Below are 14,710 nucleotides of genomic sequence, written 5' to 3'. Positions count from 1 at the left end.
TGAGTAAGCAGATATATGATCTTTTTGACCGTTTTACCTTGGTAGTGTAGCTAAAACATAATTCAGCAAACCAAAAGTTTTGGCATAACCCCTGGGCACCCCTTCTCTGACCATCATTGTTCAGAAGGAACAAAACATATTGAATTTGCAAATTGGGCGTTCTTCCTTTTGTGATGGCAGGTAGACCTTGAAAAACAATAGTCTGGTCTGGGTGATTGCCCAGAGCTATGCCTGCAGTTGATTGATTTTTAAAACCTTCCAGCTATCCTACTTTGAGACCCTAGTGTCATCCATGTCTTGGCATCCTTCTTCTTTAATTAAACTTCTAAAAAGGTTGTATTGGTTTACAAAGTTAAATTGGACCTCCTGCTCCGTTGAGTTAAAACTAAAATAAATGTTTGTAAGAAGAACTAAGACAACTTCTTGGTGATGTTTTCTTGTTTGTGTATGGTGTCTTGTTGAAAATGTGACTTTTCCTGTCAAAATAATATTTAAGACAATGCTTATACACACGTGCGCGCTATACTGCGATAACCGCGGTATACCGTCATTTCAAATGAAGGTTATCATACCGTCAAAAAATCAATATCGTGACATCCCTAATGTGAATCCATGCCAGACCCCATGCTGGAGAAGGAACACGTTACTTGCCTGTAACTGTTGTTCTCCAGCATGGGTCTGGCATGGATTCACATGCGAACCCTCCCGCCTACCCCTCTGCGGCTCTTCACTTGGTTCTACTGCCACTTCACGTGCTACCAAATCTGAAGATGGCTGCCAGAGGCGGGGTTTAGGGAGATGGCAGTCATTGGCTGTGGTCAGTATGACGCAGAGATCAGTGATTGGTTATTACTGCGAAAGACAGATCAGAAACGAAACTGATACTGATTTTTCTTTACCGAGGATTCCCAGCCTGACGACGGGGAATATTCATGAGCATGTGAATCCATGCCAGACCCATGCTGGAGAACAACAGTTACGGGTAAGTAACTTGTTCCTCCTTCATGCTGTGGAGGTGGAGTACCGCAACAGGCAGCTCTACCGTTCCCTGAATGATCCATTACGCATTGCTGTGCAAGATTCCTGGGCCCCACACATGATGCCATGGTGCTGTGCAACTCACGCTTCGCCGCTACATGACACGACATACTGCACAGCGTACCTGGCTGCTGGGTAAGTCCAACCACTGGGCCATTAGGGGTGTCGGTTGGGGGTAACCACATGCACAGGCACCCTGACTGCTGGCTGGGCCATGTGGGGTGTCGATTGTGGGTCAGGGGTCGGGGGGTGTTCCACAGCGTCCTGGGTGCCTAAAACCGTGACTCTAATGAATTTGACAGAATGTGGGACACAGCCAACGGATGCAGATGTGGAATTCCAACACAGCTGTGCATAAATGGAAGCAAGATACACAGTGCCTACACCAGCACATGCATCTGGAACAACATCAGAAATGGCCCACACGTACCACAATGCACCACTCTGCAGTCACAATGCATAAAATACATGAGCGCAACAAAGTGAATCATGGGTCATGCAGCCATGCCTGATATTAATCCAACCTCCACACAGGGTAATCTCTGTCACTGCACCCATCCCACTGGTACACCGCAGACCAGTATACCTGTCCAGGCACCTTAAGGGACACCTCAAAATGCAATGGGTGAAGCATGGAAACTATTGCAATCATCAATGAGTTACCACCACTGACATATGATCGACTGGTGCAGGACCCATCCACAGTACCTCGATCCCACCATGCCAGTACACACCCAGCCCCATCACAGAAACGCTACCCACCAACGCCATACCATACCACCAATGCCATTGTGCCTCTGTCATATGGGGGAAAGCGTTGATGGACATTAACATGGTGACATCAAGTAGTCAAAAGCATGATTAGCAAACCACTGTATCATGAAGCACATCAGACAAATGTGTCATGATGCACTGTACATGTATAGTGAATCCCCATTTGCAACACACCCATCATATGCGAGTACCTCATGGACCTTTTCACTTCATTTGTGTGTGTGCTGTATCTGATGCAAAGGTCACTAAGACGTGAACAGCACCCATCCCCCCAACCATGAATCATCACAAAGTACACTTACCTGGGTTTCACTATAAGGACATGTATAGTGCAGTCAAAACAATCTGTGGCATGTGACCATGAACACATTACAGGCAGTGCACACAAGGAATTACCAAAATATTCACAAGGGCACTTTCTGTTGCTCCCATGCAGGTGATGCTGGCTATCCACTGAAGCCGTGGCTCATGACCCCCATCAGGCAACCAGTCAACAGGCATGAAGAGGACTACAACCGTGCACATGTACGCACTCGTGTCACGACTAAGCAGACTTTTGGGCTGTTGAAGGCCTGGTTTTGCTGCCTCAGCAGGTCAAGTGGGGCACTCAGATATGGGCCTGTGAAGGTGGGCAAGATACTGTTGGTATGTGCCATGCTGCACAACATGTGCATCCGGCGCAACATACCCCCGCCCCCTGACAGGGAGCTGATGCCACCCGAAGATGAGGATGGGGAAGATGCTGCAAAACCCCCACGGCACAATGTGAATGAAGGACGTGCAGCACGCCAAAAATTGATTGCACAATACTTTTGATGGACCGGGAAACACAAGGCACTGGGCATGGGGAACACTGGGCACTGTAAAATATTAAATTGACACACACTCAAGAAGCAATGTCCAGTCATGTGTTTTTTTTTTACACACACCAACTGTATTAATTTGATGGAAACTATGTACATTTAACATGAATCAACATGCAACCCTATCCCAAAATATCACCACACTACCCCCACAAGCCCAAAATCCCAACAGCCCCACCCCACCCCCAACACCCACACATCCCAACACCCCCACATCCCACACCCCAACGCTCCCAATGCAACTTCAAATCGACTCCCTCCTGCAATGCACATGAATATCTGGCCGTTAATGCCCCCTTTTTGGAGGAGGGTGTTGAGGGTCTGTGCGACGCAAACTGCTCAATGACCGACGCACCGGGCTTGTCTGCGTTGAGCGTGCCGGGGTCGTGCTCATGAATGGAGCGGGTTGCGGATCTCTGTCTACACTCCTGTTCGGCCATGGCGGCCACCAACTGGGTGACGGCCTGGGTCATGGCTGCCATCCCTTCCCGCATGCGCCGGGCCACGCGGTACACAGCCCGGCTGACTACCCTGATATTCTCCTGCATGGCACGGTGTGTGGCTTCACCGTCCGCCACATACTGCCTGACCATGTCCTGCATGGCCAGCTGGCGCTCCTCCATGCGTGTCAGCCGCTCCTCCAGGTCTCTGATGCTTTGTGCTGCAGGTGGGTGCACAGGAGGTGGGGTGTGTGGGCTCCCGGAGCTATATACTGCTTGATCCATATCATCCACTGTGCTGTGGCCACCTGAGCCGTGTTCCGGTGAGTGCTGTGGGGTAGCCTGCATGGGTGGGGTATTGTCCTGCCCTTCATGCATGCCACTGCCTGCAGTGTTGGCCACCTCCTTCTCCTCCTCCGCACTGTGTTGTGCTGATTGGGCCGCCTCACCCAGATCACTGGTTGCCGCTGATTGTGCCTTCTCCACATCGCTGCCCACTGGGGATTGTAGATCTGCAACCTGAGGTGGTTCCTGTGCCCCAGTTGTGGTTTGTGGGTGTGGGGCCTTTGTGCCAGGGGTGCCTTTTGGCTGATGTGCCTTGCTGCCACCAGTGGGTGTTTCCTGGGGTGCCTTGCTGCCAGCAGTGGGTCTTTGCTGGGGTGCCTTGCCGCCAGCAGTGGGTCTTTCCTGGGGTGTCTTGCAGGGTGGACATTGTTCATGTTCGGCCTGCTGGCCAGCCTGTGTGTCCCCTTGGCTGGAGGGTTGTGGTGTGGTGGCTGTGGGACACCTCTGTCCTGCCCTTCATGTGGAAGGGCCCTGGCTGGAGCCGGCGACTTCACCTTGGGTCTGCGTACTGGTGCTTTCTTGGGTATTGGGGTGCGTTCTGACTCGCCGTCTGATCCTGTGCCTGTAGGGGACAGTGAGGCAGGGCATCAGTCATAGGTCATCCTACATCCTACATACATCAATGCTAGTACATTCTGATTCCTGTATATTCTTGTGAACATGTTGGAGGGGCAGGCATGGTGCTTATGGGGTTTGGGGGAGGGGGGTGCTGTGTTTATGCATCCTTCTGGTGCAGCCATGTTGTGCATGGTAATGGTGGGTGGCTCAGGTGTGCAATCAGCAGTGGTGATGTCTGCACCATGCCATCAAATGGCACAGTGTTCAGGCCTGCATCTGTACGGTGATGTATATGTGTGTCAGTGGGTTTTGTTGAGTGTGTTCGGGGCAGGGACATTAAGGGGGTGACTTTAGGTGGCAGGTGATGGGGCATGTATTTGCTCGCTTCTGCTTGCCATTTTGACTTCACCATTGGAGTTTGGGTTGAAGGTGTGTGTTGTGACTTTGGTAGTACGCTAAGGGTCACTCACCGTCATCGGCCGATTTTGGGACTCCAGTCTCGACGTCATCCACACCTTAGATTGACTCCATGTCCAACACTGTGCTGCTCTCTCCTCCCACAGTGCAAGCTTTATTGGGGATGGTGCTCCTCCTCCTTTCGCCAGCCCCTGGCTGCGATTTGCAGAGAGGATGTTGCGGACCCGCAGCCGCAGATCATCCCACCGATTTCTGCAGTAACGTACAGTGCGTAGTGTTGTCCCCACCACAGAGACCTTTTGCGCCACCTCCTTCCACATGGCTTTCTTCTGCATTTATGCTTCCCGGCGCAGGTCTGCGCAGAAAACGACATCTGAGTGTTCCACCAGGATATCTGCAAGCATGTTGAGCTCCACGTCTTATGCAGACGCACTGTCCCTTGCCTCAAAGCCATGTTCCTCAGGATACTTGCTGCCTACTCAATTCTCCAGTTGTACTGCTGTAGACTGAGGATTGCAATGGATTGCGTTTTTCAAGATGGCCACCGGTGCATTTCCCGTTCCGGCGCGATGACGTTGCTTCCGGTGCCGGTATTTCCGGCATCGGGGTACCAGTAATTACGGCATCGAGGATGCCGGTCTCGGTGGCTACGGCATCGATGATGCCGGTATGAGTGGTTTGGGAGCCTTACCAGCATGTCGGTGCAACTGTTACCAGCATGCCGGAATGCGCATGCACGCTGACTCGGAATCTACCGTAGATTCTGGCAGCAGTGCTTCGCGGACACGGTAGCACCGGCATGCCAGTAATCTTGTTTATATTACTGGCAAACTCGTAATGAGGCCCATTGACAGAAAAAAGGGACTAGCCAGAAATGCTGTCTGATGGTAAACTCCATTGAGGCAGTTAGTACTGTGGTAGAGTCCAGATTTTCCATAATATCTTTCAGAAAAGTCATGATTCTATTAAAGACACAGAGGCTCATATTATGCTTACTCTTCTTTATTAAAACTCAAGCAACAATCTTAAAGAAAAAAAAACATTCAACAAAAATCAAAGAAAACAACCATTTTCTGTGACAATGTAGTCTTTGCATTTTGAAACTCTATTGCCCGTAGGCATGACACTTTTCCTAGTCCATGAATCATGAGGTTATGGTCCTATCACCTCACAAGTCCTACTCCCCAATTCCTCTTTCTTTCGCTATCTAGCTGCAGCTTCCTAATGAACGACTCCATCTCGAACAGGGCATTACGAAGAACAAAACCCATAATGACATAGGGCCTCATTACACGGTAGGCGGTAAGGGTTAACGGTCACCGGTAAGGGTACCAGTGACCGTTAACCCTTACCGCCTTATTACGAGGTCCCTTTGTGGGTTGGTACTTTAACGCCTGCTTTTAGCAGGCGTTAAAAAACAAACCCGCAAAGGGACCTTGGTGCTAATTATGGTATCGCAATTTGCGGTACCGTAATTAGCGCTTTCCCCATTCTCATTATGACCTATGGGGGCAAAAATGGGAATGGGGAAGGGCCTTGGTGAATGGGGAATTACCGCCCCCGCTCACCTTGGAGTAGGGCGGTAATTCCGCCATCCACCAAGGTGGACACAGTAAAATACAGGCGGCAACCATGGCGCTAATAGCGCCATGGTTACCGCCTACCGTGTAATGAGGCCCATAATGTGTAAACCAAATACAAATTTTTAAAAAATGACCATACCGCCCCCAGATCCGGTAGGGTTCTGCCCTGTGTTGTCTGCCTGTTTAGTGTCCGCACCTGCTGTCAGGTTCCCTTGGAGGTTCAGCAGATTCCCTTTGAGGCATCCTGTTAGGAAGAGGCTAGTGGCTTAGTTTAATTTTGGGGTTAAGTTGTCTTGAACTATACTTCTTAACCATGTAATCAGCTAGCTTCAATTATCCCAATCCAAGATTGAGTATTGCCTGCACAGCATTGATTGCTCCAAAGCCTACTTTGAGGTAGTTTGGAACCTCTGGAGAGGTTCTAAACTGCCTTTCATTCGAGTTTCTTCCATGAGAGGTCACAGCTACAAGAAGCTCCATGAAGAATAAAAGGAGAACTAAAGTAACCAGAGATCAAAAGTATTTCAAGAAATCTAACAGCTGGAAAATCCAGTGTAAACTCTATCTCAGATAAGTGACTGTAAAATTACTGACAAATGCAATTTGTTATGACATGTGATTGATGGATAATTGATCAGTTAGTTAAAAGAATTTTTAAACAGAAGAGGTGATTGAGCAAATATAAGACTCAAGCAAAATGTAGTCTTTAATGGAAAGTCAATTCTGTGATGTTTCAAAGGTTATGAAAATGTACGCTCTGTAAATCCACACGATCAAAAGCAGAAAAGCAAGGAAATGTATTCCATGGCTTGCGCGCAACCAGGTGTAATGTTTACTTTCCAAGGCTAGCACGCTCTTGAGTGATCTGTAAATAGTTTGGGAGCTTTGTATCGTGCGCGCAAGGTTTTGTTGTTTCAAATGCACATTAGAGGAAATTACATAAAGACGCGGTCCAGCGTTGTGTTGTAATGGTGAAGCAACGCGTCAGGAGTTTTTCAGCCTTCGGAAACTGTGCAGCAGGGAAGCCAAGGGTTGGATCAAAGGCGTTGTGGAAGCTGCCGAGGATTAGTGGATATCTGTCAGTTTTGCATCGCGCTGCAGGCAAAAGCAGAGGTTTCAGGAAAAGCGTGTGTCATCTTTCTTCAGTTGGTTTGTTTTTTACCCTCATACAGTAAGAAAGTTTTAAGGAGAAGGAGAACGTTGAGGTAACCTGGCAATAAGTTATTGGTAACCCTTAATGATGACACGTGTTTCGGCTATTGAAAGCCTTTCTCAAATCAGGGTTAGTTTGTCTATAATTTACATATCCAAGAATATATGATATAATTTGTACAAACATTTATACAGGCATGTATGTAAAGTCACCGAGATTGAGGGTTGGGGTGGGGGAGGATTGTTAGGTGGTGAGACAAAAAAAAAATAATATCAAAGGAGAAACACATAGGACACAAAGTCAGATTGAATAGTAATAACTTGATGAATGAACAATGACACAACCATACCATATTTATCTCATATGGCTCAACATCTTCAAATGTAACCTGTATTGCACATTACCTTCATAGAAATGTGGCATTTGTAATCCTTGTTGGTTAGTTAGAGTTCATTTTATATAGGGTCCAATCCCTGTGAATAAATGTCAGGATATTGTAAATTAACTGTCCTTACTTCAGTTGCTTTCTTTAAAATGGTTGAATTACTACATTAGATAAAGTTGCCTGCCCAGTATTTTTGCTCAATTGCTTTTGTTAACCCATACATGTTTATATGTATGCTTAAAGCTGCTTTAGCTGGCAATAAGCTTTCCAGTTAAACTTGTCAAATACATATACCCTGAGCAAGCTACTTAATTGCTGTTTACAAAGAGACTCAAAGTTAAAGAGACACATGTGTTTTTCTTGCAATTGACAACGGCAAACGTTTCTGAAGCATAAGCAGTGCAAGCATCATAGAGAAACAGAGATAGAGTGAAGAGAAACTTAAGAGTCATTTTCCTTTTCACATTCGCCTCCAGGCTTGGGTTGGAGGCAGTAAGGTAATAAGGGAAGGTGGGATAAAATATAGGAAAGTGTACTAGTTTGTTAAGATGTCTAATCATGGAAATATTTATTGCAGGTTTCTTGAATACTGAGAGATCCTGGAGTAGGAGGGTCATGGAGGAGACCTGTCCTTTGTTGTTTTATCCACTTCCCCTTTCCCCTTCGTCCTGGTCTGTGCAGTAGTTGTATGTAACTGACTGCTGAGTGAACCGGACTAGGGGATCTGGCGGACTACTCGTATTCAGCACTGGGACCTCACACCTGCCCACATAGAAGAAAAAAGGAAATAACACAACCATGTTAAAGTTAACTATGGGTGGGCAATCGCCACTATTGCTGTGCAATACTGCTACTTGGCTGCGCTTCTTGCACTTGCAGTAATCATGCATCTTGCCTCACTGTGCCCTATCTACACAGATTTGAGCAATTGAATGGGTGGGATAACACTTCACCTCTGTGTCTTTAATAGAATCATGACTTTCCAGAATGTTAGTATGGAAAATCTGGATTCTATGTCAAGACCAGAGACTTGTACTATGCTTGTTTAAAACCTACCACCAACGAGGCAACCTGGTCGACTGGCTTAAAATAAATTATCTTAAAAGTAAACTCGCTCGACCAGTGTGCAGCATTGAGGATATCCTGCAGGCGAGCTCTGCTGGCAAAGGCTTTGGAAGCCATGGCCCCTTGCGTGGAATGCGTTCCGAATCGACAAGTGTTTATGCCTTCTTCTTGCATGACACATTTTACCCACCTGTCTATGGTGGTGCTGGACACTGCCTTGAAAGCCTTACGGAGCGCGATGAAAACTCGACTTTCTATGTGAATATTTGGGTAATGGGCGGCCGGATCACCCTCACACCCTCAAACAGTCTGACAACTACGGTGCATTCCCCAAACAGAGCTCTGTCAACTTGCTTGTGACCCGCAGAATGGCAGACCTGAACATGTGTCACTGTTCAATACGCCTTAACCTGGGCTGCTAGGCTTGCCGGGAAGTTTACTACGTGGATTACATCTGCTGTAGTGGGATGCACGTCCATAGCCATACACCAGCTGAGCCGTCTTTTCCAACCCATCCTGTAGGATTTGCCCATCTTGGTTACCAAGGATTCTTCAATGAGGCACTCAGTCTCTCCCAATAATCCTGGCTTTCTCCAGGCACATCTGAAATCACCCAAGCTACCAGCTGGAGATTTCCCAGCATGACAAGATGGTGCTGGAAACCTGGCGGGTCTGCCAGAATGCCCGGCTCGTCCAGTAGAAGGATCTGGGTGTCTCACGAGAGCTCCATCATATCCGGATCCAAGCCTGACTCCTTCATCTGGCATCACCAGAAGTAATCTTGCTTGCTGTTGATTTACATACACCAGCGCCCTCACAATCATTGCAAAGGGGATAAAGGCGTAGTTCCTGCACTGACACAATTGTTGTAAGAAGGTGTCTGTTGCCGCCGCCTCCAGCTCTGGCCACCAGCTGAAGAATCGTTCCAGTTGGTGGTTAAACCTGGCTGCAAAGAGGACCATCTTGCAAGGACCTTTCCTCTTCATCAGCTCACAAAGAACTGAGCTGTTCAACTTCCAGTCGCTGGAATCCCTGAACTGTTTGTAGTTACAGACCGCCACTTGGTTGCTGATTCCTGAAAGGTACTCCGCTGTGACACTCGGGCCTTTCTCCAGGCAGAAAGGCCATAAATCCTTACCTAACTAAGCTAACAACTTGGAGTTCGTCCCTCACATACAATAGATGTATCGTACCGCAAGACATTGGGCCTCATTATGACCCTTCCACTCCGGAAACAACAGTGGCAGTAAATCCGCCGCCACTGTTGTTTCCGGACCGGCTGATTCTGAGTTCAGCAGCTGGGAGGTGTCACTCCCACCAGGTCTGACCTGGCAGGAGTAACACCACCCACCTGGAGGTGGAAATGGAAACACCGGCTCCGTCATAGACGGAACCAGTGTTTCCATTGTCCCCATCCCCATGGAGTCCTATGGGACTCCATGGGAATGGGGACTTACGGAATTCCACCTCCGGAATTACCGGGTCACTGGGATTGAAATGCCCCAGTGATTCCGGCAATGACGGAGGTGGAATGGTATTTCGGGTCCGGCAGCAGCCTGCCGTTTTTTCCGGCACGGCTACCGCCAGACTCTAATGAGGTCCATTGTCAATTTTCAATAATATGCAGCATTGCAGTCTGTCTCAGGTTAAACATTTGATCGCGAAGGAGACCGCTAACAGCTCGAGGCAGTTAATGTGAAGCCTGGATTCCTCTAAGGACCATCACCCTCCAGTAGTCAGCTCTCCGCAGCAGGCTACCCAACCCCTGTGGCTGGCATTCGACTCTATCATCAGGTCTGCAGCAGAGCCGAAAATGGACCTTCCTTTCCATGTGTCGACGCCACCAGGCCAGTTCCGTGCTCGTGTCGTGCAACATCGGCAAACTGTGCTCGTAAAACATTCCCTGTCAGAGGTATTGAATCTTGAGGCACTGGAGGGCACGGTAATGGAAGGGCCCAAGAAAGATCGCTTGGATGGACGAGGCCAAGTGCACCACTATCCTCGGTAACTCTTTGAGGGAGATCTGATCTTTGGACAAGACTGATCTTATCTCCGTCTTTATATGGTTCATTTTCTACACGGGCAGACACAGTGCCCCAGCTTTGAGTCTGTGATATACCGCAGGAACTCCATTCTCAGCTGTGGGCTGGTCTCGGATTTCTCCCAATTGATGAGAAACCCAAGCTTCTTTAGGAGACCCATCATTAGGACTATCTTCTCTCGAGGCTGCATCGGATCCTGCGCCATGAGACACAGATCGTTGATGTATAATCAGTCTCACTCCTGAGTAGCTTTGTGAAGCACTGCAGTGCAGAAGTTAGTCTGAAAAGGGAGACACATAAACTCCCACCTTTGACCTTGCCAGAGGAATTTTAATAATCGCTGGTGCGTCTTGGGAATGGGTAGTGCTAGATAGGCATCCCTCAAATCTATGAAGGATAGCCAGTGCCCTTTCTGCAAATTGTCCCTGAAAAGATGGATTTCCTCAATCTTGCAGTGTGGGTACATGAGAAAGGCATTCAATTGTCTGAGATTGATCACTGGCCTGATCTTTTGCTTCTGTTTCAACAGGAAGACATTGCTTTGTGCTACTTGCTGTGCTGGCCTTATTGCCATTTTCTTTAGAAGCTCTCCTACTTCCTTGTCCATGACGCTTTGTTCCTCCTCTGAAATTGCGAAAGGTTGTTGGAGTTTCGTTTGTCTGTGCTCTTGGAAAATTACAGACAAAACCCCTGCACAGTCTCTGAGACCCAAGAGTCTGTGGTAAGCTTATCCCAAGTGCTTAGGTGCACCGCTAGCCTGCCACCTATCGTGGGAATTGCATTGCTTGCTGCTGGGCTATGTGCATGGAAATGTACTCCCACCTGCTGTCGCAGAACCGGCCCTGGCCCCTGCCTCTTCCACGGGAAGGGAAGTAAGTATGCAGCCTTCTGTCTTCCTGCTGTCACCAGTTGTTTCCTCTATAGGGTCTCTGGCCTCCTCAGCGGATGGCGGAGCCACCCCTGTTTCTGCCAGCCCTGTTGAATACGTAGGGCACAAACACTCTTTTTAACAATGTCTGCCCTTTGTCCAGAGCAGCGAAGGTGCTAACAAATCTGGACATGTCTTTGACAAAAGCTTTTCCAAACAAAAGCTCTTTAGCTGCTGCAGCGGCCTCAGAGGATGCCAACTCCCCAAGTTTCAGGTCGACCTTTACTAAAATTGATCGTCTGCACTCCACTGCTATCACACAGTTGGTCTTACCTATAAAACAAACTACTCTTTGTGCCCAAACAGCCAGAATATGCACATCAATAGGCGGGGCCTCTTTGGCCTCTTCCACCATTTTTAAGATCTTGGCCAATGGACCTATGGAATCGGGGAGCGTGTCCTGGCACGCTATCCATGAGCGGTCAATGCCCTTTCAGGTCCTTGGTGTGCTTCGCTAGGAATGTAAACATACGGGGGTCCACCTCGAGAGTGTCCCCTACTTTATCCGGCAAAGAAGGTCTGGGATATTGTGCCTTCAATTTGCTCCTCAACTCCTTATTTAGCGGCGTGTGCACTCGCTTGCTCAAGTACCTTGTGTCCTTAACTGGGGGATTCCCCTCCGAGGATCTTGGGTGGATTAGCAGGTCTGGATGAAATGGGTCGACCAGGGAACTCTCTCTGCATTTCTAAACGCTCTTATTGTTCCTATTGCACAATTCTCCTCCTGAGGAGTGGCCGAGCTCACGGAAAGGTGAGAACTCTCAGTGCTGCTGGAATCCCATTCAGTGCCCTCTTGGTCTTCCTCTGGGCTAGAGAGTATGTCACCTTGTCCCTTCCATCATGCTTGTCCCTTACCATGCTTCTCGTTTGTGTGCTTTGCGTGATGCGGACAGTGGTTCTCCACTGGCCTTATGTCCCTCCTGCCATTGCCTCTTGCGGGCTCTGGGTCTCACAGCTCTTGGGCCTCGCGAAAAGGTGACCTAGCCCAGGAGAAAGTCCATTTTATGGCATAACGGCCCTAGGCCTGCCCATGGTGCTTTCTTCATCAGCTGTCCCAGAGAGGGGTTCTGCTGAATGTTTGAAGCTCCTTCTCTACTTTACTCGCTGTCAAGAGGATTCTCCTCCCACCCAGGCCATATTGTTTAATGCACAGGAGACAGACAGCTAGCTATGTTTGCGCTTGAGGACGAGAGATTAGGGGAAAGGACCCTGGTAAAATGTGGTAGGTCACATGACCTGAATCGTCTCTGCATACAAGGAGACGGTGATTCCATGTTCCAATGGAGGACGTCTGTTGTCCTGCAGCCACCTGCAGCAAATTGCGGCACCGTACTTGGCACCAAGGTCCCTTTGCGGCACCCCACTTTAATGACTGGTAAAACCAGCCGTTAAGGACGGGTCCCGCAAAGGGACCTCGTAATCAGGCGTTAAGGGTTTAACGGCGCCGACACCTTTTACGGCGCTGTTAAACCTTTAACGCCAGGGTCGTAATGAAGCCCTAAGAGTGTGGATTTGGGTTAGTTTCCCTTTATACTATTATAATGATTAAGAAGGGCACTTTCAATTTTAAAATCACGCCCGTAGATAAGAATATATTTGGACAGACGAAAGCACTGATTTCGCGTATGGACTTTAATACTTGGTCACATTTTAAAATGCATTGTGAAGTGTTTATGAATTCTGTTGGTTTCATTGTTTTGTAATGTCCTGGTAAAAAATGAGGTTATTAATCTGAAAGATGAGAAAAAGACAGGATATAACTGGCACTGATTTAGAAATTAAGTACATCTTGCACAGAAACACTTGTTGAATATATGAGGCATTTTCAAAAATTTCAAACATGTCAGTCTTTTGTTACCAAATTCCTTGACAAAGCTTGCGCAAAGACATTTATGTATTTTAGATTAAATGTCATGCAAACATTTGAGATGATGTGTATATGTGTGGTCAGGACTCAATGCACATGTAGATGTTGTAAAAATGCCAAATACTTTGAAACATCTGTTTATTGAATGTCCCCAGTTGCACACCCCCAGGAAAAAACTATTCAGACAATTTTTGTACAATATTTTCATGATATCTACAGAATCTTTTTGGAGTTGTATTCAGGCAGGGAGAAAGATATCTATGATTCTAGCAGTACATGGTCATTATGAAACAGTTTACTTAAGATGAATGATAAGAATTGTGTAAGGGCCTTTTGGACCCAAAGTGTAATTACCTAAACCTAACTGCCAACTGAAAATGTTCCTATAAAGAGCAAGAGAGGCACTGTTCACAAAATTCTGCCATCTGTTGGATTGCATATCTGCTTGCTGCCAAAATGAAAAGGGCACCCCTGTAAAATGCAAGGTGCAAATAACTGCATGTGCACCCAAAAACATTTTTTTAACCTTTCTACATGTAAAAGTGCAAAAAAGGCCTGATTTGATGCTCTAAAGACACAAATGCAATTCAGGTATTTTTCAACTATTGCCTGATCAGTATGTGAGGACATGCAGAAAATTGCACATGGAAGTGGAATTGTGCCAAATGGAAAAGTGTGCTTGCTACTTCCAAAAGAATTTAGCAGGCCTCAAGAACATGAATTCAGAGTTGTAATAAGGGAACAATTCCAGGATTTCACCACAGTGCCATAGTTCTAATATTGTTGGCAGAAGATCTACTTGTGAATCATAACCAAACATAATTCGAAGTTCCATTGTATTCTTCCATGCAGTTCGTTTCACTTTGAATAATATTATATTTTTAGTTGACTTGAAATGAGGCATATAAAAAGTATTGACTTGGTTCACACTCTTCTAGGATGGAAAGCTGTGTATTCAATTTTCTACTCTGTGGTGAATGTAGCTGAATTTGACCTAGAATTTACTGCACTTCAGCAGCCCATGCCACATCACAAGATATGAGCTCACAGTAAGGCCGTAATTCATTGTGTTCAAACCATTTCCAATCTGTGGCCTCATAAAACATTGCCATATGCTGGATAAAGGGCAAAGTACAAACCAATCATACATCAAATCTAGGCCGCTTATAAAATACATTTGGCTAAAGTCACGAGATCTCCGTGAACAATGAAAAGAAACTAGCCTTCGCATCATGAAGGAGAATGTGCATGG

General features: G+C 47.2%; 1 protein-coding gene across 1 annotated transcript in view; it reads left to right on the top strand.

Annotated features, from left to right (window-relative positions):
- The window catches only part of LOC138566554 (protein mono-ADP-ribosyltransferase PARP3-like), a 503,923-nt gene that overhangs the window by 86,034 nt on the left and 403,179 nt on the right, over positions 1 to 14,710 (top strand). The gene's annotated exons all lie outside the window — the stretch shown is intronic.

Source organism: Ambystoma mexicanum, chromosome 2p (genome assembly GCF_040938575.1).
Source record: "Ambystoma mexicanum isolate Mex_15411 chromosome 2p, UKY_AmexF1_1, whole genome shotgun sequence".
Taxonomy (NCBI): domain Eukaryota; kingdom Metazoa; phylum Chordata; class Amphibia; order Caudata; family Ambystomatidae; genus Ambystoma; species Ambystoma mexicanum.
The sequence above is the reverse complement of the archived record's forward strand: the minus strand, read 5'-3'. Positions and strand labels throughout refer to the sequence as shown.